The sequence below is a fragment of the Callorhinus ursinus genome, unplaced genomic scaffold, assembly GCF_003265705.2.
Source record: "Callorhinus ursinus isolate GAN/ISIS: 27379988/994484 unplaced genomic scaffold, GSC_fseal_2.0 scaffold65, whole genome shotgun sequence".
Taxonomy (NCBI): domain Eukaryota; kingdom Metazoa; phylum Chordata; class Mammalia; order Carnivora; family Otariidae; genus Callorhinus; species Callorhinus ursinus.
The window spans coordinates 3,939,278-3,960,834 of record NW_027397127.1 but is presented as its reverse complement, the minus strand read 5'-3'; the positions used below and the strand labels follow the sequence as shown (position 1 = coordinate 3,960,834).

The 21,557-nt window shown below is 47.1% G+C and overlaps 1 protein-coding gene across 11 annotated transcripts in view; it reads left to right on the top strand.

The window, feature by feature from the left end:
• PAK3 (p21 (RAC1) activated kinase 3) overlaps positions 1-21,557 on the top strand; it is a 247,666-nt gene that overhangs the window by 131,847 nt on the left and 94,262 nt on the right. For 10 of the 11 annotated variants that reach the window (XM_073885709.1, XM_073885708.1, XM_073885716.1 and 7 more), the window contains one exon: positions 1,696-1,843. The exons of the other annotated variant lie outside the window; for it this stretch is intronic. The gene's annotated coding sequence lies outside the window, so the exon portion shown is untranslated. The remainder of the gene's footprint in view (positions 1-1,695; positions 1,844-21,557) is intronic. 11 annotated transcript variants of the gene reach the window in all.

Genomic DNA, 21,557 nt, shown 5'->3' with positions numbered 1-21,557 from the left:
CCCCCCCCCCCCCCCCCCCCCCCCCGCCAACAGGACAGGCAAGAGGACTGTGGCCACCAGGTGGAGCGCTGCTTCCTGCCAGGCTCCGCACACTGGCTCCGGCCGTGCAACTGGTATATTTGAAGCAGAGAGCCCTGCAGTTCATCGGAGGCTGAGGCGAGGTGGAGGCAGGCCTACGGAAAGCTCTCGGTCTTGCACAGGAACCTGGAGGTGCTTGGTTGGTCCAGGCTGGTGCCTCCACTGCCCCCCACCCCCACCTGGCCTTCCAGCACTGTTCCCCACCCCCATGGGTGCTTGCTGCCATCCCCCTGGGCTCAGGGGACATTTTGTGGCCAACCTTCTTGAGCCCCCTTCCAGTCCTGCCCCTCTCCGGAGCTTTGGCAGCCGTTACTCACCTACCCCCCACCCCGCCCCCTTGCAGGATGAGCTCACGAAGCCAGGGAGGGGGTGGGCACACCACTTAGTGGCCCAGTGGGTGGGATCTGGAAAGGCTACTGGGAGTATGTGAGTGGGAAGCTCTCAGGGAATGCCACGGCCCCCTGGGGGACACAGGCAGCCGGGCTCTGGAGTCTCGCCAGGAGCAAGTGGTGGATCTGGGGTATGGCTTGGTCTTCTCGTTCACCAAGGGGAAGTGGGGAATCCTGGGGCTTTTCGTGGCTCCCCGAGGCTTCACTTTTTCTCTCTTCACCTTTAGCTGTCCCTCCCTCTGTGTCTTTGGATTAGGACCTGGCACATTCCCATACCCGCTGATAGAACGTGGGCTAGCCCGGGTCCGGCTTTGCTGGGATTTCACATAGAGGTGCTGCTTTTCTTGGAGGACAGACACGTGGAGGGAAGGCGGGGGCAGGGTAGGAAGGATTGCAGAGGGAAGAGCGGTCTCCTCCTTGAGAGGCTCGAGCGATTGTGGGGGAAGGCAGGAAAAGAGAGGGGTTAAAGACCTTGCCTCCACAGTTGGACATGGAAACCTCTGTGGGGAAGATAGGGTAAACCGTCACCCTGAAAAACCCCAGGATATACTCACCCTAAGAAGTCTGAGAAAGACTGTGGAAGACCTCCCCGTAGTGGAGATTGGGTTGAGGGGGAGGGGAGGCACAAGGAGGTTCCAGTTAGGATCAGAGGCTGAGGGTCTCAGCAGCTGTGTATTGATAGCAAATTAGGGACCGCGCCCCCCCCCCCCCGAGCGCCTCCCACCGCCACCCAGTGAAGGAGGTTGCTGCAAAGGGAAGGAGGTGGAGGTGGGGGCCTGGAAGTGAAACAGCATTGCTAGATCTTAGGGAAGCTCAGGTGTCCCCAGAGCCAACGTGCATTTGCCACGATCTCTCGGTTTTCCGTCGGACGCTGGGCTGGACCACCTCCTGCGAATATGCGGCTATTTCCCGTCTGTCCTGTTTGATCTAGTCCTCCTGACACTTGTCCAGGGCGGCTAGGGCAGGTCTTCTCTGCGAGCTAGCAGGCAGGGCCAGAGTGAGTGGCGAGGTGATAGTTCTCAACCTGAAACCCCCGGTTCGGCGCCCTTGCTGGCCTCTGACCTCTCAAAGCCCTTTTTATGCTTCTCCCCTCTCTGATTCTCTGCCTTCTCCAGGGGTTTTCTGAAATCCACTGTAGCGTGTGTGTGAGGTTTGGGCGGGGTGGCTGAGGGAATAGTAGCAGGTGGGGCAAGAGGTTCCTGCACCCCCACGATGCTTCTCTTGGCAGGTTGCCCCCAAGAAAGTGCAGCGGAGTCCTTGCGTCTTGTGGCAGCTGACGTGCCCAGCCCTGAGTCCGTGGGAGCTGAAGGCAGCCCGGCCCCTTCTCATGGGCAGCGCCCACCTGTGCTGAGGTCCTGCGGTCGTGGCAATAAGAGGTGAGTAATGGACTCCAGGGCAGGGAGTCAGGGATCTCCAAATCCAGGTAAAGGCCACCTTTCCACCAGAGCTGCCAGTATTAAAGACCTTGCCTGGGCCTCATGAGCCGGGACTGGGTGCACAGCCCCTCCTTTCTGGGGCACTGTGGCCCGTATAGCTGCCCTTGGTTTCTCAGTTCTCCCCGTTTCTAATATGGGAATGATAGCCGTGACCTACATCGTGGGGTGAGTAGGAGAAATAACTGAATGGTCATGGCCAAGTCCTTTGCAGTTGTCAGGCTCCGTCTAAGAGCTTCCGTGTAACCACCAACACGTTTCCCTTCAAGCTGGCATTTCCTCTCCTCCTGTTTTCCGGATGTCAACGTGGCATTTCAGCCACATGCCACTGACTGACCAGTCAGTTCCCGAAATTTCTCCTGCTCCACAACTTTCATTTGACCTTCCTATTCAAGGCATACCCCCACCCCATCTATCCCAGCTTCCGGGCCTGATGGGCTGCTTCCAAAACCTTCTCTCTGCCTTCCCAACCAAGCAGGGAGCACTTCTCCCCCCAGCTCCCCAACAACACTTGAGCCCGTAGAGTATCGCATAGCCCTTATTTCTCAACTGCCGTCGATCGTTCTTGCACGGTTTCTGGAGTATTCATCTTGGCAGGGAAAGTAGACCATAAACTAGGGGTAAGGACTCGCTTTCACAGGTCTCTCGTCTCTCTCCCAAGTGCCTGACAGTTCCCCGGCAGCGTTTCGATTTGGGCCCCTCTCTTCCTCTCCATTTCTTTCAGGTTCCCTGGCCTGCCTCTGATCATCGACCTCTTTCCCCCCTCGGGCAGCTGATAGGGCTTCTGCTGTCAGCTGCCCCCTCTGGCCTTCTATTGCCATAGGCCGCCATCCAGCTACCTGTTTGTGTCTTACGTGCCTCCTTCTCTTTGTCTGCACTTCTATATGTCGGTTACCCGGGCATCTCTCATAGCACCCAAGTCAAAAGCGAGTGACCAACCAAACTTAAAAAAAAAAAGCAAAAAACCCCCCAAAAAACCCCAACAAGAAAAACAAAGAGAGAACAAACAAGGCATACGCAGTGCAGTTCCCGGCCCGATGGGACAAAGGAAAAGCACACCTCAGCAGCAGGTGTTTCTGGGGTGCCTCCTCATGAAGGGGAAGCTCCAGAGTTTCGGCTGGGATATTGAGGGTATGAAATTACAGCCCTGCTGATACTGATGTATTCAGCTTCCTAGAGATGCTGCGGTAGGGGATCCTCCATAGACCTCGAGCGACAGAAGGTAACTAGAACTTGCTCAAGTCAGAAGCGAGCCCCGGGGTCTCTCCTGGGTGTTCTGTGGCAGCTCCAATAATAACGTGTATTTATTGTCTGCTGTTGCCAGCACTGGGCTGGGCATTTTACGTGCAGGGGACTGTTTGATCCCACAGTAACTCTGCAAGGTAGGTTGTTGTTGTTGTTGTTTTTTTTTTCCTAGTAGTTACTGTTTTTGTTTCTGATTATAAAAGTGAGACTAGCTCAAGGTAGGTTCTAGAATCATGGTTTTGCCCACGAGGAGACCGGGGTTGAGAGGGGCTAAGTAACGTGCTGTAACTGGACACATGCAATGGCTTTGGGAGGAAAGACACTTCCTCGAGAGTTTCTCAGCATCCCAAATGCTTCAGTGCTCACACATACGTACACACACTCATGAGCGCACTCGTGTACTCTTGGACCTTCACACAATCCTTCTGCCTCCTTGGCTCACACTTTTCCCACCGGACACATTCGTGGTGACGGTCACTCCCACCCCCTCACCCGCATATTTACAAACATGCTGCACGCAGGCCCACGCTCATACGGCCACACGCTGCCACGTATATTTTGATGTTTCACGTTTTTGTAGTGACACACACTCCACACTTGCCATACACCCCAGCCTCGTGTTCTCACTCACTCACACCTTCACGTTTTCTCACGTTCTCACACACTCAACGGTCACACCTTCTCATCCATATCCACACCGGTGATAGAATCACATTTAACCCACAAACTCCTCCACGCTCACGCAGTCTACACGCAGACCCCACACCGACTTTCCCTCGTCCACTTCTCATACGGCCATACATAGCTCAGCTTTATACGCTCTAACACATTCGCACTGTCATGGTCTCCTCCTCACAGTAAGACCCTGACACAGCTCATGACTCCTCACAGGGACACACACACATGCGCACACGTTCCCACCGTAAGCGCAGTCTCACGGTTTCCGCTGTTATACCACCTTATAGTCTTACCCTCAGTATTGCGTGCTCTGGGACTCCTGCTCAGCACGGACACAACCTCCCCACCTCTATCGCGTTCACACGAAATCACACACATGGAGACACGCTCACTTTGACACCCATTCACGCTCATTCGCTCGCCTTCATGCTGAGACCTGATCGCAATATTCACCAAACTCACGAGCATGTGCCCTCAGAGGTAGTCACACACACGCCTTTTCATAACCTCAGCCACTTTTGCTGACACACATTGCCCTGCCCTCACACTCAGAGTCACACAGATGATGCACTCACACTGACACACACCGACACACCCATCTGCTCGCTCGCATTCAGTACTCACGCTAATTCACATCAACATGCAGTCACACTTAGGGCACACCCGTGCCTACATACTGACGTTTGCACATTTTTATGGGTTTCCATACTCTCACGCTCCCAGCCACGCACTCCGAACCCTGCGCTCCCACATATCCCCAGGGGCACACAGTCACACTGTCTCATACTCATGTACACTCACATGTACACCCTCTCCCTCTCCCACTACCGTTTCTGCATCACACACGTTCACACTGGCACACACCCCACACGCTCACATTCTTGCCCATTCTCACTCTTGTGTTCTCATACTGGCATACCCTTACATTGCCACACACATGCCCACCAGTACACACGTCGTGACCTGCACAGTCACCGACCTGCATTTATGCCAGCACACGCCACGCCACGCCACACAGTCCACACTGTCGCCCTCGATTCCCATAAATGAGTCCATGCACTCACAGGCCGCTGGTGATGCCACAGACGGCCACGTAGACTCACACTCACTCACACTCTCATTCCCCCTGCAACGTCCCCCCTGAGGGGGAGACACTTGCTCACACTGGCCCACATGCCCACACAGTCACTGAAGCATAAGATACATCGCCTCTAGCTTGACCTGCTCGCCTGAACGGCCGTGGACTCTCCCCTAGACTCCCACACGGGTGCGTTGACGCTGACACATCCTCACATGGACACGGACCTACACCTCCTCACTGAGGTGATCCCACTCCCTCCCCCACATCTGTGACTCACACACGGTTTATAGTGACCCCACACTCAGGCACACACCCCACATCCCCAAGCTTACCCATGCCCCCCCCCCCCGCGGATATTGCCACATACACACACTTTTTCACTGACACGCACGCCATCACACACCCCACTGCGGGGAGTACAGTTGTCACTTGTCTTGCCCCTACTTGCCACTAGTGCTCTCCTCACCCCTGCTGGAAGGTTTTTCAGCAACCTGTGGCCAAAGGAAGAGTGTTGGTCTCAGCTGAGGCACCAGTGGGACTAGATCTTTCCAGAGCCAAAAAGAGTGGAATTTATGTCTAGCATTAAAAAGAGAAAGCTCAAACCCACAGATCAAATCTTATGTCCTTTCGCCATAATTTTCTTTTATGGAAGTCATCTCTAATAGAACCTTGGCCGGTCTATCCAAAAGGGGTTGGGGTTTAGATGGTTTGTTTTCTGGAAGTTTACGGCTTAACTTGCCACCTCCTTTCTCTCCCGAGGGGAGGGCAGGCTAAAGCATATATTTCTTTATGCACTCGCAGTGGTTCCCTAGGCAAAAGTGTGGGTCTCTGATTTTATGTTTCTGATCTGGAATTCCCTGCTGTTTCTGGTAGGCACCTCTACCCTGTTAGCCCTGGAACGTGGTATTCAAGTTTCTGTCGTGAGTGTGCATGTGCATACATAGACCCCACTGGAATTTCAACAGCTGCTACTGACAAGTTAACAGAGGAAATTTCTCAGTAGGCGTGGATAAAGGCAAGCTGAAGAAACTTCCTTGCGCTCCAGACAGACTGTAGATTTCCCTGCAAGAGGGTAAAAAGAAGTGCAAATCCCAGGAGTGAACCAACCAGTAGATCAGGGGCCTGGTGCCAGAATCCTGTGCCACCCCAATTCCCAACAAGAGATTTAGAAACATGAGAGCACCTTGCAGAAGCCTCCTTAATCTGTGGCTTCCCCTGCTGGAGCCTGTCTGGAGGAAAGATGAGTGCAAACTAGGCCCAAGCTGCCATTTGATAATGGACTCTCGCACCATGGGGAAAAGCCTGTACTCTGAAATACCACACACTGCCTTCTACACCTGCGATTAGATTGAGACATTCTTGGAAAGCAGAGACCACATTGTCTAACTTATTTTAGATTCCCAGGGTCTAGCGTGATGCCAGGCCCAGAGCAGCTACTTGTGAAACTCCAGTCAGAAACTGAAGGAGGTGGGTGGACGGCAGTGTGCCAGGACAGATCCAGTGCCTGCCTTTCTCAGTCCTGGAATTCCAATGGCATTACCAGCGTAGATTGAGGTTCTTCTCTGGGCCCTATCGAGTGCTAGACCCAGAAGGAGATTCCGATGGAGGAAAGAAACATACCCTGCCCTTGAGGTACTTTCATTCGAGTGGGAAAGATGGCGTCACCATGCAACAGTAGCACAAGGCAACAGTCTTGAAGCTTGGGATTTGGGGGACTCTTTATCATCTAGTGGTCTTCAGGCTCCCAAGGCCTTGAGGGCCCATGGGTGGTTGGGAACAGCCGCCAGGATGTGGGGCAGTCACTTCCCAAAGCAGACCTCCTCGTAGACCTCTTGCCCAGCCCAGAGATGTGCCATCCTTCCAGAAGATGGTGTAACAGAGCCTTTTGTCAACGATGCCTAAGGTAGAGGAAGGAAAGTGAGGTGCAGACCTTAGTGGAAATTTTGTACTGAGTTAAAATTTAGCCATCAGCTCCTCCAAGAGATGGCTTTAGAGAAATAGCCTGGCAAATTTACATTCGGTCGTTTCTGTGGATATGCTGAGAGTCACCAAGAGCAATTTATAATAATTTTACAGGACTGGGTGAATTTTAGGGAGGAAAAAAAAAATGCACCTGCCTGAATTCACTTGAAGGCCTTGCGAAGTGCTAAGTGAATCAACCCACCCCCGTGCATTTATACAATATTTTATACTTTTCAAAACAGTTAATAACCCATTCATCCTTACGATAGAGGAATTAGGAGCACCAGCTCTGGAGTCCAAAGACGAGCCTTTGAATCCCAGCTTGGCCACTTCCTAGCTGCAGAACCTTGTTTGAGTCAATTACTCATCCCTCTTAAGGCTCAGTTTCCTCATCTGTAAAATGGGAGAGACGCTGATAGCTTCTACCTCACTGAGCCGGTATGAGGATGGAATGAGCTAATGTATGTAAGCCTGTAGCACACTATCCAGCCCACAGCAAGTGCTCAACAAATGATAGATCTTCTTACCCTTACCCCAGCCCTCTGAGGTAGGCACCGTCAAAGGGACGGAACCCCAAGATAGCAGAGAAAGAAGAAGGTTCTTTGCAGCCAAGGAGCTGATTTTCACACGACTGGTTGCCGACTTTCCTTACATTTCTGCTTAACCATAAACTAGGAGGCAGTGCTCATCCCCACTTAAGGAGATGAGGGAAAAACAGAACTAACCTATGGAGAGTTGCCTCCATTCCTGGGTCCTTCTGGGACATGCTTATCTGGCCATTTCAACAGGGTTTCTGGTTCATGTCCATGTCCCCTCTAGTCCTACAACATTTTCCTTGAAATCAGGAAGTCCCCAGTGATGTCATCTTCATTTGCTGGTGTAGAACCTTTGAAGAGGGGAACAGGAGAGACTCCCGATCCCGGGGGAGCCACAAGTCTGGTGTCTAACTACAGATGCCCCTCTGCCCTTGATTCTAATGTTGAAATGTCTGCTTTGTGGGTAGAGGGTCTGCCCATTTCCAGGCTTTGGTCCTAAGCGCCACAGTGGAGACACAGTTCACTGTGAAGCCCTGAGAACGTCCGTGTTCATGCAAAGGCTGTGAGTAACTGAGAACATGTCATGTCCCATGGAACTGTTGTGTGGTTGAGGAAGCAGACATCAGTGCATGGGCTTTGGAGCCCCACAGACATGGGGTTGTAGTCTTCTTCTCCCACTCTGTGCCCTTAGGTGACCTGATGTCTCTGGAGGTCTGTTTCGTCTGCAAAATGGAAATAATAAAACCTAGTGTAGTTACGCAAGTGGCATGAACTTGGGCAGGAGTAACTTTCAGCGGAGTGCCTGGGACATGACATCTTGATGCTGGCGATTTTGTTTATGGCTTGTGAAATCTAGGGTCGTAATCATAAGCATCTTCTCTGGGTCGAATATCTTGAATTGCTTCCACATATTTCCCACATGTGGATTCTTTGATTCTCACAAGCTCTCGGCAAGGTAGTCCCCTGTCGTACCTGAGGAAGTAGGTTCAAAGGGGCCACGGGATGTATCCAAGGTCACAAAGCTCCTTAGCGGCAGTACTAGGCGGAGGTGGGACCCGGCCACACTGAACATTTGCATCTTGGCTATTGGCAAAGCCTTTGGGGGCTATGGGGGGCTATGTTGAGCAAATAAGAGCTGTTTGAACTGAGCATAATCCCTCCTGTGGACGAAGAAAATTGAACGCTAGCTACGGTTTATCTGCTAGCCCCACCATATTGTATTTTTCTTTGTACCCTGTGCAATGTCCGACACGTTGCAGGAGTGCAACAAATACGGCCTCATAAGAGTACACTTTGCAACAAGGCTGAGTGATCCATTGCCGCCATGGTACTCTTTACCACCAAAAGGAAAATCTTTCTCCAGGCATGCTGTGTGTGGTTTTGTTCATGCTACTCAAGTGACACCAGATGTCCGGAGTGTGGGATTCCTTAAAACATTCTGAAACACGTCCACAGACCTCTGGTGCCCCTTGGCTGTTTCTCTTGACATGATAGTGACATGACGTCAACCTTAGTAAACTCTAGGGAAAAGATGGGAGGACGGGAAGTGGAGCGTTTTTGACCTCTATGTAGCTTTTTCTTTTTCTTCTCTCTTACTCTGTACTCTTCCCGGGCAGTTGTGTACCTCCCGTGCTGATGGTCTTCAGATTCATATCCACAGCGCACGTGTCCATCTCTCTTGAACCATCTCATGATGCCAAATCAACATGTTAGAGCAGCTGCTACGTTTGTATTTATTTGTCTCTCATCTCGGTGTCTCTTTTGAGAGGGCCAGATAGCTGGAGAGATTTTTTTTCCACCACCTGTGCATTGATGTTTCCTCCTGCTTTTTTATGACTTGCTATGTGGTCTCTACCTCTCAGAGTCAAGATGCTTAGGTATTTGTTGTGCTTCCCTCCAGATAGCCCTAGTTTAATTTTGGCCAAGATATACAACGTGTCCCTGTGTGTGTTCTCTTTTCTTTGTATGTTGACTTTTATAAAAGTTACCCATTTGAGGTCCATTTGCAGATACGTATTAGTCTTTGTAGAATTTTTATGTTTGTTAGTAGAGTCTATATAAAAGTTGAAAGGCATTTTCTCTAAAAGTCATAAATGCTGTCATATTGGCCAAAATCATTAGAACAGTTTGTCCTTATTATTCTTATGGGAATACAGTTATTACTGGTGCTTTAATGACTGCTAACACGAGGGGCTTCCAACATAATCATATTTGTTATCAGCATACCAGCTTCATTAATTTTTCCTCCCACCATTCTAAGCTAGTCATTTACTCTTGTTTGAATAGACCCCCCCAAAACAGATAAAACCCAAACAAAACAGAAACTGAGACACAGTTCTGTTTGGAATCCCCAACAGAAACTAAACGTTAAACCAGGGACCTTATACACAGCACGGTGACTATAGTTAATCATACTGTATTTTGTACTTGAAATTCGCTGAGAGAGCAGATCTTACGTGTTCTCACCACACCAAAAAAAAAAAAAAAAAAAAAGGTAGCTGTGTAAGGTGATGGCTGTATCAATTAACTTGGATTGTGGTAACCGCCTCACAGCATATGCATATATCAGACCATCACATGGTACACCTTAAGCGTATACAATTTTTATTTGTCAGTTATACCTCAGGAAAGCTGGAAAAACCCCCAAAGACTAAAAAAAAAAGAAGAAGAATTTGGCCTCCCGCATTCTTTTGGGCCTTTTGGGATAGAGTTGTATTTCCATTCACGATTCTGAGACCAGTTAATCCCACCAGGCCTAACATCCCTGCTGTCTTCGGCCAATGCCCAAAACAGAGGCCCCTCTTGAAATGTCCCTCGTACTGTCTTTCTAGTTCCCTGGTACCTGTGCTTGCTTTCTCCTCTGGCTCACCTGCTCAGTAGTGTTTCTTCCAAATTATGTCCACGTTGCTACCTGGAACATTCCACCCTGTGGCGGAAAATTTCCCCGAGTCTTCAGCCTTGGACATCTGCCACCTTGTCACCCAGGTAAAAATTCTGCAGTTCTAATTATTTCTAATCTCCTCTGGGCCCTAACACATAATGTTCCTTGTGCCTGAGACATGTCCTCGCCATGGTGTGGTTACTTGTTCTGCCGAATTCAGCTCAAGTGTCCTTCCTTTGCGAAGCTGCCTTCATGCTTTGGAGAGTCCCTTACTCTGTCCTTCGGTAGCAACCTGTTGCCATCCTTGTACTGAGCTGTCATGGCCAACACCCATTGCACTTTAAATCTCTTCAAGGGCAGACTGTACCTTGTTCATGGCTTGCCCCAGAACCTAGTGAACTCCTACTCATCCTTCAGTACCCTGCTCGAGTGCTGTATCCTCTGACTTCGCTGGGCAGTATTAGCTACCCTTCCTGCACTGTACTTCCAAAGCATCCTCTGCCTACTTGGGCACATACCAGATAGATGCTTTGTCAATGCTGAATGAATGAATTTATTTCTGAAGATTCAGTGATTTCCCCAAGATCACAGAATGATCCAGAAGTAGAACTGGAATGAACTATTCTTTTGTTGGAGAGAATTCTTTTGGGTATATGAAAGAGTAGCTAAGCATCAACCCCTGAAATTAAAACTGCACAACAGAATGCAACTTCGTTCTGAAATGAACTATGAAAGGAAGGATTTTCTTTTTCCAAGTATTATCTTCCTAATGCATTCCCCAAAAGAGGTCTGTTCCGCTCATATATGGTTACCGTTCTAGAAGATGCTTTGTATCAGACCATACTGACCTTTTCTTCCATAATTCATTAGGAGCCAGTGACTTGGCTTTTTTGAAGTCTCATACAGGTTCCTTTTTCCAGAGGTTTGAGATCTGTTCTCTTTCTTACATAGCCCCGGACTCATTTAGTTCAGCAGAAACAGGGGCCTAAAGCTAAGAAGGCTACTCTAGCATGCTTGGAGTATTTGTTGCTTGGAATATACTATTGAATAATGGCCCGCACCAACCATGCTTTTCACTTTTCACATCCTAGTGAACTCCTCCTCATCCTTCAATACCCTGCTCAAGTGCTGTATCCTCTGACCCCTCTGGGGACATACTATCCTCCCTGCTGTGTTCCTCCAAAGCTTCCTATGCCAAGGGTCTCATTGCATTGTATTTCCTACTGGGTATGTCTGTCATCCTCACTGCACTGTGAGCTCCTTGAACACAGGGACTGCTCTTCATCTCTCTTTGTATGCCCTCTGTACCTGACCCAGCACTGGGGGCCTATGGGTGTTGGGGGCATGGGGATGAAAGGCAAGGCAATGATGTTCTTTGGAACAATATCCAGTACTTCCCTTCTGTACGGACATGTGATTATTGGCCCTGATTTCTCATCTAGTAAGATAACAACAGTCAGAGAGTCTTGCCCTCCTGTGAACTGTTGCAGTCCCTCCTTTTTTTTTTTATCACCCTTTGTTTTGCAATACACATACCCTGACTTGTTTTGTAGTTGCATTTTTATCTGTATATTTAATAAACATTTATATATATATATGTATATATAATGTGCAGCCAGAGATGAAACCCACTGCTCAAGCCTATAATCTCGCTTCCAGTGCCTAGCATGGCACCTGACACAGGAGCTTAAATCAGTATTTGTTGTTCGAGTACGTATGAATGGAGACACAGATGGGTTACTTAAGAGACATAATCTTAGAGTTATTATCGGATCCCTTAAAGGGTAGTAGGTTTCTGTTTTGGTCTCAGGATTCTTTGAAGCAAGAGTCAACCAGAAATCAACATGAAGAGCCCATGCAGTTGGTTTCTTTTTCTAGAAAAAGCAACGTTAGGCTGATGGAAGATCTTTACTTGTCCTTTCTTTATACAGCCGTATAACCTGTAGCCCCTCATTCTTAAGCAGGGCAGAAGAGGTTAGGGCATGCCTAGGCAACCCGCGAAAGGCCCGAAGCAGCTGGTGGTTGGCTCACGTGACCGTGGGTGCAGGCAGCGTATTAGGCTCAGTCTTAAAGCAGAAAGAGCACTCTGAGATGGACATTGTCTGATGCAGAGTTATGATAGAGAGTTATAGAATTTATTGTGAACACCGGCTTTCCTCTCCTTGCTCCTACCTGAGTTTTTTGGTCCAGATGTCTGCCGGGCCACAGTCCAGGCTCCACAGGAGAAATTTAGAACCTACCGATGGGTACCCCCTTAGGTCTGCTGACTCCAGCTCCTGGCACCAAACCCTGCTTCTGCTTTATCTGCAGTTCCCCTGCCGGGACACCGTATCTTCCCTTGAGGTGAGGGCCGGGCCCCGTGATCTCAACCCAGGGGCTTCCCAGGGCCGCAGAAAGTCTTAACGCCCAGGGCAGTCTTCCCATCCTGTGTGTGTGTGAGCATTGGGGAAGCAAAGCCGACTGCGTGCTGGAGGGCGGATCTGCTCTCGCATGAACCCCCGGTGAGCCGTGTCTTCTGTAAGTGGACTGTAGCAGCTGCCCCCATGCAGTGGAGTATTCCGTGGCAAGGGGAACAGACCGCTTGGTAGATCCAACAACCAGCAAATGAAGAACTTGTGTAAGTTGGGGAAACCAGCATGCTCCGTTGTGAGGTCATCTTTCAGATCAGGCTTTCGGATTCTCGAGGGATCTCTCTGAGAGAAATAGACCCATGGCCCGTTTGATGAAGACCAAAATATTGTCTTTGGTCGGGGGAGGAGACGGGGGATTCCAACCACCAAGGCTCTGGCCAACTGAATCTCAATCTCTGACCATCTGTGAAGTGGGATAGATGGAAAGTAGGTCTTGTCGCATCCCATGCTTCCTTTAGTATTGGAGGGAAGCCTTTTTTTTTTTTTTTTAAATAGATAGTATTTCCTCTTCTTTAACCATAGCCCCCAAATAAGATGCTGAGATACACACGCAACTCTCTTCAAATGTGGACATGGAAACTTAGGTCAAGGGCAGAAGCCTGAAAAAGAGTGGCTGCATTTTATGCCGGCTCACCCTCTTTGACCTCCAGTTCTGACAAGATGCCATTCATTCGTTCGTTCATTTGGGTGAAATATGAGCTTTGCAAATCGGTCTAAATTCCTGCTTTAGAAATGATACGAAGGTCTCCGTCGGCCCCCGTGTATCTCCTCTCTTCCAACCCGCAGCGGCCACCTTCTTGCAGAAAACCGATTCGGGGACAGAGTAACTGAGAACAGAGCAAGGACCTGGGATGGTGAGCCATGGCACATGGGTTGGAAAACAACATTCAGGCATCTGTTTGGTGTACAGAAAGCCTTAACAGATTTGGGAATTGAATTTTGAGGCCTGAACTTGAGGAAATTTGTGGCTTTTTCACTGGAGTGGATCAGGGAAGGGTGTAATTATCACCCATGCATAGTAACAGCAGCTAAAACCCCAGAGACTCAAGACGTGGGCTTACCATATCCTGCTCACTGGGGCTGTCCGTCTGCATCTAATTTTTCCCATCTGAATGCCTCCAAAGATACCACGTTCTGTTGAGAATTAGGAAATGTTTTATTGCTAAGCTTTGCTTCCCTTTTCCTTTTCCCACACATTTCTTAGAGGCATCTTTGAGGGTAATCACCTTGGGTGGTGGTGGTTTTGTTATGTTTTGTTTTGTTTTGTTTTGTTTGTGCTAAAGAAATAGTCTACCTCTGTTCTTTACGCATCCTATTTTCTCTTCTCAGAAGCATCAGTGTTGTAAGTGTAAAAGCTGAAACCTGTAATAATGCATCAGTTTGCAAATATAAATACACATCCCATGATCATTAGCATTTTCTTGGCATTAGCTCATGACAACATACACGGTGAATATTAAAGTGTGGCGCTGCATACATTTAGAAGCTTAAGAAGTCATTCGAATAAGGACTGTTGGTTCCACATGATATATGCAGTATATGAGGTCTGGATGCTGGGGTCTACCTATTGATTTCCTTATTTGCAGCCTGTCTTTGAAATTTGCAACTATAACAGGCTGGCTTATTGGATTTAATTAATGTCAAGTTCCTGCCACACACAATGGAAGTCACTCATTAAAGACGTTAGCCGAGAACAGGACTACAGCCGAACTGACCTCATTTGCTTGTGTGTCTGAGAGCGAACACGAATGTATTCTGTGTGACCGTGCCTGTATGTATGTCAGTAGCGAGCTATCTCTCGCAGGATCTAAGATTGAAACCAGGCAGCTGTAAAAAGAGCTAGTGCCTCCCTTGCTTGTCCGGCTGCTTCTGCAAATATGCCTAACAAGTAGCTCAGTTCCTCCTGATCAAATGATCTTAGAAATGGCTTCCCTCCATTACCCACTGTAATGGTATCTCCCAGGCGAGGCTTCTCTGAAACAGCACACCCCTGTCTCTGATAGCAGAGTTCCCTTGGTGAGTGCCCCAGAACAGACAAGCTCCAAAACAAGGCCGTCTAAGAATTGGTTCTACTGGCCAAAGCAACCTGTTGGAGTTCTGTCAGTTAATCACCTAACCTTGGGTCGTTGGATGAGAACAGCAGGTGAAACCAGTAAGTACCGGCCCCCGGCGGGTTTAAATGAGAAAGCTAGAACTATCATGTGAGTATGTGGGGACGATAGAAGTGTATATATGAGGGGTATGTGTGTGGGGCTGGTTTACTTGGGTGCACATTGCATGGGTGTCCTGGAAGGGAAATTGAGCGTTTGAGATTCTCATCTCCCCTCTTGCACTTTGTGACCCTGGGTAAGTCAACGTCAGTGCCCTGTAAATTCCTCGTGGTGGAGATGGGGCTGGTACTCCCTTCTTCACATAGTGGTGTTCCGCTCAAATGAGGGTAGAAGCTCTTGGGATGTTACAGATTTGCGGAGTAAAGAAAAAAAATGAGGTGTTGATCATCAGCTGGTAGCTGACTTCTACGCCGTGCCCAGTGGCTTGGCTGTTCGACTACTGCCAGTTTTTCCAAACATGGCTTCTTGGCTCAGACCTGCTTTGAGTGGGCATACGGGCTTTTGCAACATGATGAAAAACGTACTCAGCGCTGTGATAAATGCACAGAATGTATAGAGATCTGGTTACTACTTCACGTGTGTATTTAATGCCGGCTGGGAAGAAGGCACCGAACGAGGCAGTGCGAAAGCATACAGTTAGGACTGGGGGGTCCTTACCCTCAAGGAGCTTATGATCTAGTGGGGGGAAATAGCATGTATAAGAACTATGTGCACTTCGAGACCAGGTGACGGATCTGCCAAGTTAGGCCCATCTGGCTGCCTGTCCTTGGTGGTTGGGCTGTCCCTCGTTCACGTAGCTTGGGAACGCGAGGAGTGTGGGTTCGGAGCTGCTGGGAGACTCAGACCTGGCTCATTCTCCCTGTCAAAGTAGGTGAATGTTCTTTCCCTCCTCTTTGACATCTTAGCATACTATGGGAATTAATCTCTGAAAAGCTGCTAGAAATCTTCAGATGCAGGTGGTTGTCAAAGTGCAAAGCAGTATCTTCCAAAGTATAATACACTGTCCCCTTTGTGAAAGACTTGGTGATTGTTCTTGGTTTTTCTGGCAATTAAAAACAGTCCCCTACATCTTCTTGCATTGTCAGTCATAAGCTGGTTGGTTCAGTTGCCAGTGATGTGTCCAGGATGAGTGGGTTTCGTATTAGCGCAGGCTAGTTAACAAAGCATACCTGGAAGGTCAGCGAGCCATCTTGAAAATGGGTGCTTTTGTTTACAAGGGAGCCAAGGAAGGAGCCAACAGGTAGCTCTTGGATCCCTTCTCCCCACCACCAAAGTATAATTCAGTGTGTCCATCGTTCTCCTGGTAGGTGAAAGCAGCAACCTCATCCTCAAATACAAAGAACAGCCCAGCACTGATACCATTGTCTCAGGAGACACTTTGGCTGACTTTACATCTATATTTACATGCTATCTCCAAGTCTGGAGGCTGTCATTAAAAGCTCAGTTATTTCTTGGTCTATAGAGCTAGCTAGCTCTTGTTAATCAAGGTCTCCCGAGTTCTAGAAATTTGAAATACTCTCCTATGTTGTTACATGTTTTAACATAGAGCTCCGTGACTTGTTTACTCTATTTTTGAGATCCTAGAATCCACCTCCTTTCATATGTGCTCTTGTCAGTTTGGCTGTCATCTGATCAGCTCGAGGTGTCTTGCAACCCTATTCTTCAGGTAGTATCTCAGAAACATTAGGAAGTTCCCCCTGGAAGTTTCCCCTAGGCTACATCTCATTTCTATGTTAGATCCTCTAGTTTGATATGAAGAAGGTGTTAAGCAATATTGGTGTGCTCACCGATCTGTAGTAATAGCCTCGTGTGGCTGGTGGTTTGGGAGCTCTACCTCTGGCTTTTTTAGATCATGGCTGTACATCTGCTAGCCTGGGCTTTTGGTTTTGAAAGGAGGCCAGTGTTAGTTTGTTTCTCATTGGGGAAATATGCAAATAAGCCATTATTTCGATTTTGAAAGCAGGCAGAATGATACAGACATGTGGGTTGTCTCTGATGGCGCCAGATCGGATGACAACATTTCTTTCAGTTGCTTGTGACTTAATAGGAGGCCTTGCAAATTGTAAGGTCAGTGTTTCTGGATTCTCACCCTTCACACACCTGGGCAGAACACCCGTGGCAAGTGGGCACGATGGGCATTTTTGATTGTATCCAATTCAACACCGATGCCGTAGTATGAGTTTTGGCCACACTAGCTACAGTTGATCATCTGTCTTTCCTCTTGACTCCTGCAACATGCAAGTTGGTGGCTTTCTCTTTGAATCTACTGAGGGTTCACTGAGTGTCTGGTGTCTCACTGCACTGATTTTTGAGGCATGAGAGTTTAGCCATAGAGCTTGATTAAAGTTTTCCTCTAAAATGCTTTGCACCAAATCTTTGTGTTAAAACGCAAGTCAGGGGCGCCTGGGTAGCTCAGTCAATTAAGCGTCCACCTTTGGCTCAGGTTATGATCCTGGGGTCCTGGGATCGAGCCCCGCATCGGGCTCCCCTGCTCAGTGGGGAGTCTGCTTCTCCCTCTGCCTCTTGTCCTTCCCACTGCTCCTGCTTGCTCTCTCTCTCTCATGCTGTCTGTGTCTTTCTCTCAAATAACTAAAATCTTTAAAAAAATAATAAATAAAACGCAAGTCAGTGAAAGGCTATGTGGGGTGTGTGTGTGTGTGTGTGTGTGTGTGTGTGTGCACGCGCCTGCCTGTATGCACACGCCTGCCCTCACGCTTGGGGGTGATATTGGGTGGAGTGTGGAGTAAAGAGAAAAAATTCTAAGGAGGAAGGGGAAGAGAGAAGTAATCGTTCCTAGTACTCTGAAGAAAGGGGTGTCCAGGCTCCTTGGTTATCTTGAAACAAGAGGCTTATTTCTTGTTGCTGATGAATTTCAATTATAATTACAGACCATCAGTAAGCCACATTAAGTTCCAAGGGCTGGATCAAAAATATACTATACACCATCTGCAGGAGCCACTTGAATCCTCTCTGAAAAACCTAGTAGCCAAGTAGTAAATCAAGTTGTGAGCAGATATAAACTGTTGCTGGTTATCCATTAAAGTTAGCTTTTTCTCCACAATGCGAAGGGCCATGTTCTAAAAGTGGAATGAATGGGCTGGGGCTAGCTCCAGTGTGCCACTCACTTGCCAGTTTCTGTTCTGTTGCAGAAGTGAACGACAACAGTTAAACTTTAAAGATAAACAGTTTTTTTGATTGGGTTCCTAGAGAATAATGGCGCTTTTGTATAATTCTTGAAATAGAGCCTACAGCCGCCCCGAACAAAATAGTCTCTTTCAAGATCTTGGAAATAATGACATCATAGGCAGATTGAACCAGCAATCCATTAATAGTATCCTTTGTAGAAAGCTGTCTCAGGGGAGGGACCTGGATTAGTAAATTGGCATTGTTTACAAACATAACATAATAGAATCCCCCCGTTCTTCTACGTTTCTGGAATAATCAGAGACACTTCCCATTTGGGAAACAAACATATTAACAGCCGAGCTTCCTTACCGGCCCATACCCCTTTTCCATTGGTCTTCTGAAAGCATGCTTTGAAGCGCTTGCTTTGAAGGTGAGTTAAAGATAACAGGAGCCTCCTGCACTATTCTTTTGTCACCAAATCAGAATTCTCTGGAATGATTAGGAGATGAAGGTTGGTTGTGCCAGGTAAAGAGTAATAAAGAACTGAAGTAATATCAGGACAACTCAGGCAAAACCAAATCTGAAATGTCTAGGTAAAACTAAACGATGATTTGCTTCATGCTACACATTTTCAGTGTGGAACTAGACAAGGATTCCTCAGTTTCTTTTCCATCTCTGTGAAAGGTGTATTCTGGCTCCTCTTACAATCCCCGGATGAGTTGACTAGAGTGAAAACAATTCCAGTTTGCTGGGCAGTAGAAAGGTGTGCCATGTAAACTGGGTCCTTCACAAATGCCTGTGTTATGGACCACGGCAAGCATGTGGTGGTGAAATTTTGGTGAGGGATTTTGAGTGTAACATAGGGGAGTATAGTTAGGGTTTTCTATCCCAAGTACCCCTTTTTTCCCCAGCCTAAAACATACCTGGTCAAATAAGGTCAGAATAATCAGGCAGCTTGAAAAGAAGCAGGGCATCTACCAGTTGAGTCTCTAGCCAGAGAGAGAGTAATTAGGAACAAAAACACCCCTCCGTTAGCCACACCTAATTATCAAGAACAAAGGAGCCTAGTATTTTGAATTACGTAGGTGTACTAGAACCCTGACCGCCCCAGACTCTTGCTTGCCTTATTACGTAAGGTCAGCTTCGTATATCATACTAAAGAGGCCATGCCTGTTTCTCTGACTTTCGTCATCTTAAGTTATGTAATGTGTCATCAGAAAATATGTATCATCCAGCTCTCTCCCCGCCTTCTCTCTCTGTGAGAAACCTAGCTTCTAGGTATTTCTATTTAAATCCTCAGGTGGTTTTTTTTTTTTTTTTTGCAATGGCTTTCAAAATTTATTATTTTTACCAAGCTATATTTTGTGTATCTGAGCTTTATGTAATAATCACTCCATACTCAAGCATTATTTTTAAACCCCCAAAAGTAAAACAAACAAAAAACACACACAAAAAAATTAGTGCTTTCTGTGGCAAATTCTTCTCAGTAACTAAATGAAAACCATGGAACCCATCCACTACAGAATAATGTTGCTGGTGAAGTCAGTGTTAAACTCACTTTTCTTCTGGAGAAACAATGAATTTAGAAGGACCAAATTTAAAATGCAAAAGGGAATGCAGACGCATTAGCACTGGCTTCATAGATTACTCAAAACATGTTTTGAGTATACTCCCTCCTTAAAATCACAGTTTTTCACTTTATCTTGTGCTGGGTTTCACCTAAATAGGAAAATGCAAGGTTAATCAAGTTGTCATTGGTGACCAAACTTTTATTACTGAGTGTTTCCCCTAGCATGATTACTGAAAAAACTACAGAGTGGGTCTTAAATTCATTAAGATAATGTAAGACATGACAACTGCATGGGTTCTTCTTACTGATTTCTAGTTGACTCTTGCTTCAAAGAATTCTGAGACTGAAACAGAAACCTACTGTCCTTTAAGGGGTCCGATAGTAACTCTAAGAATACGTCTCTTAAGTAACCCATCTGTGTCTCCATTCATACGTACTCGAACAACAAATACTGATTTAAGCTCCTGTGTCAGGTGCCATGCTAGGCACTGGAAGTGAGATTATAGGCTTGAGCAGTGGGTTTCATCATCTCTGGCTGCACGTTATATATATATATATAATATATATATATATATTATTTATATATATTATATATATATCAATGTTTATTAAATATACAGATAAAAATGCAACTACAAAACAAGTCAGGGTATGTGTATTGCAAAACGAAGAGTGCTAAAGAAAAGGAGGGACTGCAACAGTTCACAGGAGGGCAAGACTCTCTGACTGCTGTTATCTTACTAGATGAGAAATCAGGGCCAATAATCATACATCCGTACATAAGGGAAGTATTGGATATTGTTCCAAAGAACATCATTGCCTTGCTTTTCATCCCCATGCCCCCAAAACAAAAGAGATCTCTTGCCCAGATTAAGATCAAGCTGGTCATTGTTAGTTGGCAGTCACCTGTGCAGATGGAGAAACTATGAATCGGTACTCACCTATTCTTGAATACTTAAGTTGGAGAAAATTTGGGACACGGTAAAATTTTGAAACTCTTCCACGTCACGTGATGTAAGAGTTCATTACTGCGAATAATAAACACATTGTAACCACTAAAGAGATAAAAATAATTATGACAGATTCTTTCTCATTACAGCAGGTAACGAGAAGACCCTGGTTGTTGCTGTACTTAAGTTTGTTTACAGTAAATGTTGTTGGAATAAAGTGATCTGCTAAGTCGTTTTTGGAGAGCTCTTATGCTCCTAAATTAGCGCCAGTTAATACTTGATGAATTTACATAGATTCTGTTGCATTGGGATTTCATTTGCCTTGTGTTCAAACTGGAGATTCACTTGGAAGATACTCTTAAGACGTGACTTGAGATGGCAAGCCTCCATTGGGGTCCTAGTGGAGGGACTTGAATTAGAATAGGAAAACAGTTGGAAGCAGGAACATTTCCTCGGGGAGTCCATGCTTTTCCAGGTCATTTTACCTTCCAGTGGGATGAAACCTGAACGTATTCGGCCCTAAGCAGAAGATACTAACGAGTAATGAATTTAAGAGCAGGTAAGTTGCTAAAACCCTGACTGGTTCTTTCAACCCTGTTACCCAGGCCATCTCCCTCATTCCCCGGTTCAGGACATAAAACATGACAAGGAGGAAGGGTATGATGTCTCCTCAGGAACTGGTCCTCTCCTTGGAGTTAGCTCCTCTTTGCTCGTGGGGACATCTGGCTCAGCTTTATATTCTACCCACTACCTGAAAATGGGGCATTGTTTCCCCATTGCTACATCCGGAGTTTGCTGCAGCTGTCAGGCCTACTGGATTACGCTCCAGTTCTTTCTCATAAAACAGTAGAGTGTGTTTTGTACATCAGGTACACACAGGTAAGAATCCGGCGCCGGTGGCCTCCCAGTGTCAAAGCAGCTAACAAATCCTTGTTTGGGGCCATTAAAAATCAACAGCCAAACCCGTGTCAACCCCAGACTTTGAGGAGGTTGTGCTTCCCGAGCATCACCAAAATCAGGGTAGAATTTTTAAAGAAGGTTGTAAATTGTTCATTAGAAGATTGTGAGTGGACAGCAGAAAACAGAAAGGGACTTTCTGTGTTTGT